The sequence below is a fragment of the Scatophagus argus genome, chromosome 23 (genome assembly GCF_020382885.2).
Source record: "Scatophagus argus isolate fScaArg1 chromosome 23, fScaArg1.pri, whole genome shotgun sequence".
NCBI lineage: Eukaryota > Metazoa > Chordata > Actinopteri > Scatophagidae > Scatophagus > Scatophagus argus.
In genome coordinates, this window is record NC_058515.1 from 4990930 (window position 1) to 5005862 (window position 14933).

The 14933-nt window shown below is 41.5% G+C and overlaps 1 long non-coding RNA gene across 2 annotated transcripts in view; it reads left to right on the plus strand.

Annotated features, from left to right (window-relative positions):
• The window catches only part of LOC124055055, a 65509-nt gene that overhangs the window by 30052 nt on the left and 20524 nt on the right, over nucleotides 1–14933 (plus strand). For both annotated transcript variants that reach the window (XR_006842528.1, XR_006842529.1), the window contains one exon: nucleotides 483–613. This is a non-coding gene — a long non-coding RNA (uncharacterized LOC124055055). The remainder of the gene's footprint in view (nucleotides 1–482; nucleotides 614–14933) is intronic.

Below are 14933 nucleotides of genomic sequence, written 5' to 3' on the forward strand. Positions count from 1 at the left end.
TGTGTTTGCTGAACAAAGCAGTTCGAAGTGGTGAAATCTTCAACATCACACTTCACCTGCAAGTTTTCACAGCAGTCTTCCAGCAGCGTTGTTATCCCCTTTTTTTGTATGCAAGTTACACTGTGTCAGAGAGAGTATATCAAGATTATTTCTCTTTGAATATTTTAAATGATCGTATGTAAATATTATGGTGTAACATTCTCAAACTGCTCTGAAACTGTAGCTGTAATTGTTACATGTTTGTTGTCTTAAAGTCAGCTGGGAGATGCTAACATTAACTCGCAAAATCAAGCAACATTGTTACTAAAATAAATTTTAGGAGTGCTACTCAGAACCAGAGTCAGAGTCACTCAGATATGTAATGAACAGTCGTTAATAGCCTGAATTTGGAAAGGCGAGGCTGCACTAATGAAATCTCATTTGAGGTAAATAGTTTTAGTTTTTATGTTTAGTTTGTTTCTCAGTTCCACTTCTTCTTTTAGGACCTGGATGCAGATCTGCTGCGAGCTGCGTCCCTGCTCTTTTGACCAAACCAGTGCTGAATTACATCATCTCATCTGGGACAAGCTTGCTGACAGGATCTGTGACATCTCTGGAGTGCTTCATAGAACAGGTCCAGTCTCTTCTTCTACACTGACTCTCACCTGGCTTTGTCTTCCTATGCAGACAAATGTTGTAATGCAGTAAGTGCAAATGTGGATAAGTGATAATAAATATAGATGCTTTTTCTTTCAGATTTTTGAAGCTTGTGTCTTTACACTGGCTTACAGATTAACTTACTTCTCTCATACATTTTCCCACATCTTCTTTCCCCATTTGTCTTCATTCCTCACCTCACTGCCTTCAAAAGGTCACCAGCATTAGTGTTTGAATTCTCCATGGCTAAGTTATTCATTTGACCTAGTAGTACAGCCCTGCTCTCCAGGTTTAACCACATGAGACTCTTGTTATGGTTCCAGGGGTCAAAGAGCAAAATGGATATTATCTTGCCCCCAAAACCCTGAATTTTTCTTGCGTATATGTGTATGTGAGTACTATGACTCTTTCATACGCTATTAGAGGCATATCAGGGTATCAAAGGCTGCAGTGCTGCTGGGAATGATGAATGGCTGCCAGGTGCTGAGGTCCGTGAGGTGATCACCTCAGGTAAGGGCTTTGAGCCCTGCTGCCAGGGGACCAGAAAGGGTTAAGTGACTATGGCGTCTCATTGCTCCAGCTTCGTAGCCCTCCATAGCCCCTGGCAGCCACTCATCAGCTTATTCCTCAACATCTCCAAGGGCCCGTGTGGGTGAGGTCTTTAGCTCATGCAGACAAGCACTGGGGGAAATGGAGACAAAGCCTAATTTCCTCCAGACCAGGAGTGGGAGGAGAGGGAGAAGGGGCTCCTCGGCTTCCTTCCTCTCTACCTCCAGCCCTGCTGTCCTGGGCCAGCAGAACCAGCTTGAAGAGCAGTCTGTCAGCCTGTGTCAACATCAGTGCTTTCCCTTCTCCCCTTCCCCGCCATGCATCCCAGCACTCACAGGGGTTACATGAGTGCAGATTTAACGTGTGAGTAACCTTGGCCTAGGGAGGTGTCAAAGGTGTCTAATTCAGACCTCCCGGTAACCCCCTCTGGCTCCCGCTAGTCTCAATGCAGTTCAGTGGCAAGTCATGTTATGTAGAGGCATGGGAGATAGAGAGGAGAAGGAAAACTTAAAAGAGATACCGTTACATGCTGTCATCATCATGCCTGTTTCTAAAAGGTTCTCAGTCTCTGATGTGTGCAAGCTGTAGTGCTCAATGGCTGTGAAGATCTGTGGTTTCCTGCCTGTGGTGCTGCCTCATATCATTCTAAAAAGTTACTGTTGGTCTAGTGGAAAAGAAAAAACAGAGAGCTCTCTCCTTTCGCATTCCCTGTTGACTGTTTTCACCCCAAATGTTTCTGTCTGTTGGTATTAAACTTTGACTTTGGTATTGGAGCATTTTGAAAGAATCAGAAAGAAATTGAAACATTTTAGGACATGACACCTTCAGGGTCACAGCTGGATGAGGTGAGAAACGAGCCTTGAAGGCACACGGTTGTGTGGAGGTCCAGGGGGTCAAAGGGCAGTCAGCTTTAAAGGTCAAGTTTAATGAGAATGTGTTGAAAATCAGGTGATCAGTTTTGTGTTAATCTCGTTTCTTGGGGATTAATTGAAAATATTTGTCAGTGTGTCAATTTTTAGTGCAGTGTGGGGTAATCATCTCTTTCAAGTTTTTTTTCTTTTAAAATGAAAATCAGCTTTCTATAAATACTCCAGCCCTTTGGGGAAAAACACTGTGGTTTTGCCAGCATTGAGTTAGATGAAAATCAGACACTCTGCACCATACAACATACAAGCTTCTTCTTCTCCTATATTCAGACTGACACGGTGTCTATAAATAGTCTCGAAAACAGATACACTATTTGTTTCTCTCTCTTTTCTCTCTCTCTCCGTCTCTCATTCTCTGTCTCCTGCTTCCTCATGTGGCCAGGTTTGGGTTTGGTCCCTACAAAATTCAATTTGCAGTCTAATTTCGTATCAAAAACGTGGTCAAAGCTCTGTGTTTGTTGAGCTCAACACAAACAAGCAAGGACACAGTCTCAGCGTGGCTCCTCCCGCAACCTCATTATAGCTGTGCCCTCAAGTAACAGATTTGTCCTTAATTGGTGAGTTGTCCTAATTGACTTCATCTAATTTATGGATTAGATTATTTTTACCCTCTTTCCTAATTGAACCATAACTTTCATGTGTTTCCCTGGCCGGCCGGGTCGTAGGTAATTGGTGCTGAGCACTGTAAGTTGTGCACGTCTTTGCGGAAGCTGCAGGTTTTACACCATCACAATCACTTATTTGCAGCATCCATATAGAAAATGAATCCAATAAATGCAGTGTGGATGAAAAAACACAATAGCAATACCTGAGCAGGGGTAAACAGCAGGAGAGTCCATTTCTCAGGTTGATGGAGTGTAGCGCCTCGGGGTGCTCGTCCATTTAGAGACGTGTTGGCTCTTGCAGTGTTTATATTGGTGCCATTGCTGTATTAGCGTAGCCCACTGGCCCTGAGGTAGTGGGGAAGTGAAAGGGAGCGCAAGGGGGACTAAAAAAAAGTGACAGCCAGGAGTTTTAAAATCAGTTCATCAACTACAACTTGGAAGAGGCTTAGAGACAAACATGTTCAAAAGGAGATTCATGATGGTTTGATGTTTGTTTTCAAGGATTCAAGGATTCAAGGAATTTTATTGTCATACCAGCTCACATTCACATGTTTATGGTACGAAATTAGGACTCAGGTCCCGGGAGCAGTAAGTGACTATAAAATATAAAAATATAAAGTACGAATAGAACATAAGCTAAACAGAAAATAGAATATAAAAGAATATAAAACTAAACATTTAAATAAGCTAAACCTTAAATAAGAAGCCGGTTTTAACATATAGCGCTACATAAGTGAAATTCTTTTTTTTTTTTTTTCCCCCACAGACTCTCTCCTCCAGTGCTTAAACCCAGCCTGATGCATGGCTGCTACTGTTGTTCTATACAACTACCTATCTTTTATGAGTTAATTATGTCCAACTAAACCAAAAATGCTCTCTGGATATTCTTTTGGTGCGGTGGGAATGGCTAAGTTGTAGGAGGTGTTGCATATATTATCTTACAGACATCTGTCTTCTAATTACAGTTATTTTTTTCTTTTGATTTATTTCTTATCATTCATTTTGTGGGTTAATGTGTAGCAGCAGATGTAGAATAATGAACTATGCTAAATGAAAATACCTTGTTGGCTTGTCTGTTTCCTTCTGCTGTTTTCTGTCACTTTCTTCTGAGTGCACTGTATATGCATGCTATTTTGTGTGTGTGTGTGTGTGTGTGTGTGTGTGTGTGTGTGTGTCAGTGTCTAAAAGTTCATGATGGTGAGGAGAGGAGGTTGAGATGTGTCAGGGATGAAAGTGCTGCATTTCTCCTTGGGGCTGTCAGCCTGTTACCAGGTGTCACTTAACTCCTCTCGCCCACCTGCCTTCCAGCCTCCGCCAGACCGCTGCCACACACACACACACAGCACACACACACACACGCAACTTGCAGACAAGAAATAGAAGATGTTGATCATACAGATACTATACCAAAAGTTCACCAATGAAAGCCAGTACTTAAATGATGGCTTAAATGCTATGCACCCTTTTATGGCATTAATCATCAGTACCACATAGTCATATAGCTCTGAGTTTCCCTCTATAATAGAAATGCTTATGTTTAGTTTGTTTCTCATATTATTATTATTATATTATATTGTATTATTATAGATTATTATACGGTTACCCTCTGTAAAGCCACTGTATATCAAACTTAACATATTCTAGATGTTTCACAATAAAAGCCAGCTGGCCAAAGTAAGGATTTTTCTCTCTGATGTGCTGAAAGGACTGTAATGTCAAACAGAGAGAGCAAGTGTTGAATTAACAGCAAATAGCAGCAACAATAAATTATTGTGGCATCCAGCGTGAGGGAGGCTTCTTACATAAGCATGATCAAATTTACAAGAATTAGGTATAAAGCCCTGTTTGTCTCCTCTGTTGGGGAAAATAAAGGATAATAGTCAGGCAGTACTTCTGTTCTGTCTCATGCCTGCTACCTTTGTAGGATCATCTTTTCTCACAATTTGAGTCTGCTCATGCTAAATACAGGAGATGTTGAGTTTACAAAACTTGCAGCAGGCAGCTAAAATCCAAATAGATGTTGAGGTTTTGATTCCACAGCAAACTAAAAATACTCCAGTTTGAAAGGGAACATTCAAGAGAGACACAAGGGTTTACCACAGTTGCGTTTTATGCATTTGTGGAACAGAGAAGGGGGCTGAGCGAGGCAGTGGTGGATGACAGCAGCAGAGAGAAGCTGAGAGGGAAGAGTTTGATATCGAGAGTCAATTCACATTTGGGAGTGATAACCAAATAATTAGAATTGGAATTGATAATGGTAGCTCAAATTGACAGGCATCAATAGCTTCACAAATATTGCTGCTGTCATACCGCTCATTTCCACAAAACTTTGTTGTAAACAAATCAAACTGTAAATGCTAAAGCTGAACCATATGCTTGCCATAAAATAACAAATGGATAATTGCTTTTTTTTTTTTCCTTCAAATTTTCCCAAAATTGCCAAGTGATTCAAATCAAAGGGGGTGTGTTGAGAAGAAAGCGGAAGGAAGAACGAGACAGAACAGAGCTTTGAGAGGGTCTCCCAACCCTCGTACATCAATCTTCTCCCTATTTATAGAGGCTTAGTAGTCTTGATCTTCAGTTTGGAACTCTCGCTCTCTCTCTCAGTCTCTCTTCAACTATCTCTCAAGGTTTCTGTCACTGTCTCTCTCACACTCCCGCCCCTAAATCTGTATCCTTGTTAACACAAGGGGTTTTATGTAGGAGGGGAGAGATTCCGTCCATCAGTTTTTCTCCTCTATCCTCCTTCTCCTTCACTTCCAAGCTGACTCACAAACAAGTAAATGAACAGTTTCCCTACATTCTCGCCTGTTAGTTGTTTTGTCGACAATAAGAGGAGGACAGAAATAGACAGTAAGAGAAGGAGAGACACGTCTCACAACTCTTTGCACAATTGTCGAGCTTCAAATGCCGACAGCCCTTTATCATTAGCTTTCATTCTTCTGTCTTGCCAAAGGAGCATTTTATATTCTGAGCCAGTCTCTCTGTGTGTGAGGGGGGACTAAATCAATTCCAAATTATTGCACCTCTCAATAACTGATGACCATGTCTGGGTGCAGGAGAAATGATTAATGATGATACTATGGACAATGTGAGTAAGACACACACTGAGACATTATCGCCTGCGTGCCGACAGACACACACACTGAAGATAAAACTGCTTGTGTGCCTGTAGTAGGTGGTGGTGATCACTGAGGGGAAAGAGACATCACTGCTTTTCTTGTGCTAAAGAGAAGAAAGTTCAATGTGTGTGTCTGCATATGTGAGACTATCAAACAGAATTACAAACAGGTTACACCTCATAACAGTAATGCCATAACAATGCCAGTCCCACACAGTGCATTGTAATACATCAAAGGCCCATCATGTGTGACTGAAGTACATAACATAAAGTAACCTTAGGAGTTTTCAGAAAGAATTTTTAATTTTCATGAGCAGTTTATTGTTCCAGTTGTGTCTCATCTCAAAATTTATGTTTTTGTTTATTTATTTATTTTTTGTTTGTTTGTTTGTTTTTGTTTTTGTTTTTTTAACATTTCTGTCTGGGTAAATGTAAATAATGGCAACAAGCTGGCGATGACAACATGGTTGGCTGGCTTTGAACATTCTTTGGACTGTGCAACAGCTGGACTGTTGTGGAGGAGACAGTTCTCTGTAAAGGTGGAAGCACAGCAGTCTATGATTTTCCACTGCTTGACCAGTCCCGTTGCAATCATTTAATTTTCCTGTGAGCGGATATCAGCCAGAGGGGAATAATATGAAGCAAGATTAGTGGGTTAGAAATGTATGATGAGCCCACAGCTCGGATTTTCAATGTCACAAAGGTGACTCTCTTTTAACCTGGTTAGATCACAGTGGTAATTTATGCTGCACATCTAACCTACTGTTAACAGCACTGTCCGTCACTTGTTTTTTTTTTTTTTCCTGAAGATATTTTCTATGAGTGATATAGGTTCTCAGTTAAATTGCAGTTCTCAGTTATTGCACTATATATATAGTTGCTGAGCCATACGTTAAGAATGTCACCAAACTAAGCTGTATAACCACAGCAGAGCGGCACAAACTGTACGCATACAACTGACCATTCAATATTCAGAAAATTTGTAAGATTAACACTTTAAATTGCCAGCCCAGGCGCTGGTGGCCTAGAGATTAACACACTGACTATTAGTAGTCACTAGTTTGCATCCAGCCAAGGACTCTTGTTGCACATCATTCCCCGTCTCTCTCACCTCATTTCCTGTTGTCTCTTCTAACGTAAGCATTCAAACGTTTGCAAAATGTAATGGTTATGATAATGCGATGATAATGACCTCATTGTTTGGCATGTTAGCTATCTAGTGGCTGCTAACTTTGCTACTCAGCATTAACGCCCAGGAAGATTCTTACTTGTGCTGGTATTTGACTTGATGATGGTTCTTTTCAGCCTCTGGAGAATATTCACAAATGTGCCACATTTTAATGACAAACCATCCAGTGTGTGCCATGTGTGCCTCTCATCTATTCTCATTCCAGTCACAGAGCCAAGCATCCGTTTCTCTGAAAATACGCCAGGCTTTGTACAAAGTACCCAGAAGGTCGTTTCACAACACTTTCTGCAGTTCTGAAGGTATTTTCAAAATTGTAAGACTCTTTTAACTGTCTGGATAAAAAACTAATTTAGTAACGAGTTTCCCAAGGTGCGACTCTTGGACAGGTAAACTCAAAGACATGCTGACCTCTGTGACTGGAATGTAAATACCTCAGAGACAAATACTAAAGTCTCTCCGAGAAAATGCCCGTAATATTGCAACCAACCATTATGTTTATTCACGCTATTGTGAAGTTATTCCAGTTTCACAGAAGTGAAGACAAAGTAAGCGTAGCCTAGTGGCTTTAAGACAGATACACAGAAACAGGCACTAGGAAAGCCCTCATTTACTTCACACAACAGTTAAAGTAAAGAAAAAAGCTAAGCCAAAGCCTAATCCAGCAGCAGAATCATTCCAGAAGAGCACAAGTTTCCCAATATCAAAAGATGCATTTGAGAAACAGTTACTGGCATAAGTGAATCAGTAACATACTGCACGAGAATATTCTGGAGCGAGTTGCTGTTTCAGGTTTTTAGATCTAGTGTCTGTTTGTACGTAGTTCTGCAGATGATGCTGTCCTGTATTAGTGTGTCTGAAATAAGAGAAAGACAGGATACACCATGCACTTCCCAGATCACCTGCAATTACCACCCACTGTCTCATTTATCTCTGACTTCTCCTAGACCGACGTGCAAACGCACAGAACATCCAAAGAGACGCATCTAAATAACTACTTGCGCTCATACATTTGGGCAAAAATGTATAACCACACTTGCTTACAAATCTAAGATCTTTGTACAAAGAGCTACTGTCATGCCCACAACCCAAATGGCTGTTTTGTGTTGTCAGTCATTTACTCTCAAAACATACACTTACCCGCCCTGGCAAAGAGTTCCATCTTTTATTATCTTGCCGCACAACAAAGCCCAAATTCATGTGTGCTTTCTATCTTACTCATAATCTTCCTCACAGCACTCAGGCTGCACTCTGGGGAGTCATCTCAAAACAGTAAGCACAGCCCCATGCGAGCATAAAGTGCGCTGCGTTTGCTCGTGCACACACATACGCACACCATTACGCGCACTCTGATGCCTCGTCCCTGGTGCACTTGATAGCTGGTGATGGTAGCCATTGTGAGAAGTAATGTTCCCCGTCTCTGTGTTGTGCTGTTATTACATTAGCAGCCCTGATTTTATCCTCGTCTCTCTTTCTTCAGTTCTCCACCTCTCGGCTTTGTATCGCTTCTTTTTCTTCCTCTTTCTATCTACCTCCCTCTGTTCCTCCTTCCTTTCCGCTCTGTCTGCTGTGATTTAGTTCTTACAGTGTTTACTCTCGAATGCAACACCTGAAACCGGGGAAATTATAACTCTGACCCAGGCTGAGTCTCTCTCCAAATTATGACCATTGATTTGTGTCTTTATCATGTCTTCAGTGGAACCTTGTTCACCAGCATCACCAGATCTTAGCACTTAGTGCAGCTCAATACTGCCATCCAGTGATGGTTTAATCCACTAATGCTTGCTAAAGGGAGTGGAGGCAGATTATTTGCTGTCTATGTGTGTATTCTTGTTTAGATAGTGACTGAGTTGCGTGGTTTTGTCTGGGTGTCTGTTTATATAGGATGCTAAATATATATAACAGAGAGCATACAAGTGTGAGAATGATTTGAATATTAACCGTTGTGTGTTTTTGATATCTCAGTTGCAGTTAACTCAGTGAAGGCAGTTGAGGAAAAAGTCCGAGACCATGTGCATTTTTGTGCAACCTCAAGGTGACAGAGTTACGGGTGACTCGCTCTTTCTGTCTCTCTCCCTCCCTCTCTCCATGGTGGTTTACATTACCCTGGGCAAAGCAGGGTGGAACAGTGGCGGCCCGCGGCTGGCTCAATGTAGGAATGCCCCGGCCATCTGCTGCACATTAGAATTAGACCTCCAGCCCAATTCAATTAGCAGCCCAAGCCAGTGCCACTGATTGGGCAGAGGGCGGAAAGCTACAGTCAACCACTGGCCCACAGTAAACATGATGGAGGGAGACGGGGAGGGTGAAAGAGGCAGAGGGGTCTTGGAAGAAAAAGCGTATGAAGAAAAGAAACAGAAAATGAAACGAAGCGTTTTTAAATGAATACTAACCATGGGTGGAAAATATTTGAAATGTAAATAGAAACAGGCAAAAAATGAAACGCGATTAACTGCTGGTCATGTCATGTGTTTGATCGGCACTTTATCACCTGCTGGCAAAGCCCGCCAGCTATCATGATAAAATAAAACAGTCCCGAATTGTCAGGGGGTTGAAAGCACATCATCTTTTGGACTTGCAAATCATGCCAATACGGATTCACAACAGTGGTGAAAGAAGAAACCCAAAGCCTCCTAAAACAAGACTTATGCCAACATTAGAGCAAAATAAGAGGAAATAGACAAAGCTTATTGAATAAAAGAAAAAAGGCTCTCTGCAGATAGGCATCTTGTTTGCCTTCATAATATTTGGACTAAAACAGATGGAAACAAACCTGTCATTGTCCAAAGCAAAACTTGAGTGGTGCAACCACTTTCCTGACTTTGATGAGCAAATGAAACATCTGAAACACACTAAAATGCAGGATACATGTCAGAATATGTCAGCGTAAATAGCTATACGCCCATAAACCCTTTGTTTTTTTTTTGTTTTTTTTAAGTCAGCCAAACTACTTTCTAATGATTCAAAATCCTCTCCTGTTGTAATTATTGTTTCATAGGTCAGCAGTGGTTTTAATCAAAAGCAGAAGGTCCAAAGAGTCCAGAAGTCCTTCATGCAGTTATTTCTTTTATTTGTTTGACCTTATCCTCCAACAACAAATGATTGCATGGGTATCCTCTCTGGAATTACAGTGATTGGAAAGAGGAGTGTGTGCCTTCATGTGCGTGTGTGTTGTGTGAAAAGTCTACTGGCACAAACCTCGGTCTAAGTAGAAAACAGGCCTGGGCTTGTACAAGATTTTTGCAGCACAGTGAGACAGACGCACACGCCTACATGGTGATAACTGTGGCTTTCTCAGGCCAAAACATACACATAGTTATACACAGACCTACCTGCATAATCTGCTTAATCTCCAGAATGTACACACACTACATATCCACGTACACATATTGACTTGGTGGCAGCAGGACGCACACACCCAGTGAAGCATACTTTCTCATATGTTCTAGATGCTGTCAAATATGCTCAGAGGCCTTGGAGACATAATGCACAAAAACATTGGCTCATATAAACAGTGTGCTGTGTGGATATGTTCCCAATTATCTGCTGCATATTTCTCTGATTTTTAACTCATGCCAGACTGGCATCTTTGGAAAACGGAGACTTTCAAACAATTGCGGGATTGTGTATTTTGCTCGAGTGAGTGTTTGACACAGCAGCATTTTTTTTTTTTTTTTTTTTTTTTTTTTTTTGTCGTGCTAGAATAGCGAAATATGTTGAATGGTATTTGCTGCGATTCGTTTTCCCTCCCTCTTACACTGGTGTGAATGTCTGTGTGTGTATCACGATGTGATTCTGTTGTGTGTTAGTGCAAGGAGGGCATCTTGTCAACTCCCCTTTCTCATCTCTCACCTGTTCCTCACACCACAAAACCCTGCAGTCGATCAGCATGTCGTGCTGTGCAAACATGCCCTCAGGCAAGTGCCACACACACACAAATACAAACTCACATATAACAAATTTTCAGAAGTAACAAATACACACTGGGCGGGAAATCTATCTAAATATATCATTGCTCCTTAAAAACATTAAAGATCCCGAAAAACCAACCAGAGGAACATGAAGCCAGAGAAACATGCAGGCACAGAAACATTTGCCTCAGTGCGCAACAGACATACTCATCAACAAAAGACATTCAGAAGAAAATGCTACAGTACTCGTGAAGCACTTCAAGCCTTTGTGTGATGGAAAATGCGCACACAGACGCAGCAGGCTGAACAGCATGGCAGTAATGACTGTTTCTCATTGGACATCTGCGTGTGTGTGTGTGTGTAAAACCTCCATCTCCCCACTGCTTTCCCCGTTGGCCAAATTCAACCACGAAGCCAATATTACGGGCCAACAGGCTAAACCTTGGCCTGGTGTGCTTAAGTATCCAGATCGATAAGTGTATTACGCTACATGTGGTCCTCGTGTGTCTGGGTAAGTGTGTGAGTTTAAAGCAGGGCGGATCAAGCTACTCACATGTACGGAGATGGGGGTTCTGGGTCAGTAAGTTTGTGGTCTGCGTGTAGCAGTACAGTCGTCACATGTTGCTCAGGGTACTTTCTGTCTCTCAACCTCTGACAGATATAAATACCCGAGGATATTGTACATCATTATGAATTGCTCTGTTCATTAGCGTTAATGTGTGCACACAGATTGAGATTGCATGCTCATAATTTGGGTCATACTTTATCACTGTGTGTACAGTAGATGTAGTGGGTCACTGCTTCAAGTCAGTATAGCATCTCATTGCTGCAACTCTGACAGTGTGCCTCGTGTGTGTGTCAGGCTGGGTAATTGGGTTCTGTTTTCAGGCCTGTATTCATTCCTAAGGTCAGAGCCATATGTTTCAGATTCAGAACATACAGTGCTATGTGTTAGAGTGTATGGCATAATGTGAATATTGTCAATATCTGAGCTTGAGTGCTTTCTGTTTAAATACAATGCAGTTCTCGTGTTTGCAATTTTAGCCATCATTTCTACTGGTTATGTTTTTGTGTGTGTGTGTGTGTGTGTGTGTGTGCTTAGCCAGGAACACAGTGAAATAGCTACAGTGAAGAAGAGGAAAAGAAAAAATCAAAATGAGCACTGGAAAAGAAAAATACTTTGTGCATACATAACTTTGGATGGATGTTGGAACAGTTTGCGTAGCAATTTTCCAGTTTGAATTTCTCTTCCAAATGGGATTTGGTGATATGACAATATGCACTGTAACACTATAAATTTGTTAATCATCACATATTTTGCCATGCTGTAGTTCACCCTTTAATACCTCTGGGTAGTTTATGCCGGTTAATTTATCTTTATGTTTCATTTTTCATTATGGGTTCCATACACTCTCTGTAATAAAACACCTAAAAACAATATTATTATCAGTTGCGACAAAGTCTTTGTGTCAGTTTAATGTGGAAAAAGTTGAAGTTGAAGTTGAAAAGCTTGAGAACCTCTGGTTTAGACCATATCCAGAATATTGGATTTTTATTTTATTTTTCCATCAATGTGATGAACTATGTTGATTTGTTAGGAATCTGAATTAGCCAAAAATCCACCAAACACTCTAGATAAACACTTCAGACGTATCGCTGGATTCACTCTATTCAGCTGATTGACAGTTTGTGGCAAGAAACGTAGCAGTGCACCAACAAAAACAGAAAAGATGAATACTGCAGGAAGCAAACACTGATGTAAGCATAAGAGCATATGTGGCTGGCTGAATGAACATAGCAGCCTACAGGCAGATAAAGAAAGGGATATTTCACTCTCTTCCCTTCATGCTAAGCACACACTAGAGGTCAAGTACTACATTTCTCAACCTCAATCTCACTCAAGGGCTCTCTCTTTTTTTCTTCCCTTGCTCTCTTTTTTCCCTTTCTTCAGCTGCCTTTTATGCCTCCTTTCTTCTCTATCAGATGTAGACAGCAGATATTCAGTGCCATGGCAAAGCTGGGTTACCTACACTGCTCTGACCACTATCTTTTTCTTCGCACATACTGTACGCAAAGCCTTTTTTCTTTTCCACACGTTTTATAGCACACATAGGGCAATAATAGGCTATCATTCACCCTGGAACACATACACATACACGCGCTCACCGAGCCTTAGCTCTGTGTCCTCTTTGCCCTGTCTGAAATGTATTGTTTAGGTAAATGAGTCTGTGCACCCAGCGGGAGAATCAGCATGAATAAGAACCTGAATGCATTACCCCATTACTCTTCCCTCTCTCTCACTTTCTCTATCTCTCTTGCTCTTTCTCTCTGTGTGGCCTCTGCTTTGCTCAGCACCCACAGTCCTTGAGAGCTCAAATTGACATTGGAGACCTGGTTATTAATATGTGGGTAGTGGATGTGGGTTTTTTTTATTTGTGAGCCTGTGTGTGCATGCGCATGAGTGATGGAGTGCTCATGTCATTTGTGTGTGTGTGATTTGTGTTGAGCAAAAGATAAAGATGTGTTTGGGAGTGTGTGTGTGTGTGTGTGTGCGTGCGCACGTGCCCCCATGCAGACAGCCAGACTCGGGCAGGCTCTCTAATTAGATAGACAGAGTGGAGCGCACAGACTCAGAACAGGAGGAGAGGGATAAAAGAAAGGTTGGCTTTCTATACACCTGCTGGAAGCATTACACTAAGAGCACATGTGTCTGCGTGTTTGTGTGTGGCATCACATTGTGCATCACTGTGTGTATTTGTGCATGTATGTCCCGCTGCCTGTTGTGTTCATATGTACATGCTCTTGTGCTCATGTCACCATGTATTTTTTTTACCCATCTGTATGAAGCTGCATGCTTTTCTTTGTTCCCCTTTCAGTGGCTTCCAGCTTGTGTGTATGAGTGTGTGAGTATATATACTTGTGTGTGTGCGCACGCACATTCGTCAGGTGTCACCCAACAAGTCTGATTCCCAAGGAAAGCTGCTGCCGCTGTTGGCATGGTGACGGCTGCAGTACCGTGAGACACTGCTGCCATGGTTTCCAGGCACGCCAAGCAAGGGAGAGAGGACCAGTGCTGCATCACTATGTCCTCCTTCCTCTTTCTGTGTATGGGTGAGTGTGTGTGGGAGAGAGAGAGAGAGAAATCCCCTCTTTATAGCCCACATTCCCTCCCCACAGAATGTCACAGACCTCTTTGTTAGGATGTGATGTTGTATAGTGTTTATGTATCTGAAGGTGTGTATATGTATTAGTTTATTTTGTCGGGCCTCTGTTGCAAGGCACACACTATGTGTATGTATGTGTGTGTGTCTGTAGCTGAAACTTCTGTGTAGAAGGACATCTGTAGTGTTGAGTGTGTGTGTGAGCGAGAAAGTGTATGAAAGCGTCTCTTTGCATATGTGTATTATTTATTCTGTCTGAAATATTCCTTAATCGTACACTTGAGTCTGATCCTGCAGGGTATTTATTTTTTTCTGCTGTTAATAGGGCAATACAGCACTCTTTTTAAAACTCTTTTTTCATAATCAATAACAGGCTTAATTATTTCCAGAGATTCAGAGAGAAATGCTTCTTTACAAGCCACTGAGTGCACAGGCAGACTCAATAGCCTATGCAAAATGTCTTCGCTCTTCTGATTGTTTTTCTGTTGTTGATATTCTTGTTTAGGGATGTTCCAATCACCTTTAATTTTGGGTATCTGATGATACGGAGTCAGATACTTCTATTTATTTACACATTGCACTGCTGGAGCCTACTTAATATGACACACATTATTTTTCATGAGCTACTTGTTCCAAATACCGGAGGTCCTGGTCCCTAAATATTATGTTCATATGCTTGAATGATTGATGCAATATGAGTAAAAGTGAAACGAACGGTTCACCCACAAGTGAAATTTCAGTCATTATCTACTCAACCCTATGGTGATGGAGAGTGGGGTGAAGTTACTTCGTCCACAAAACATTTATGGTGCTTCACAGCAAAACAGCAGAATTTTCC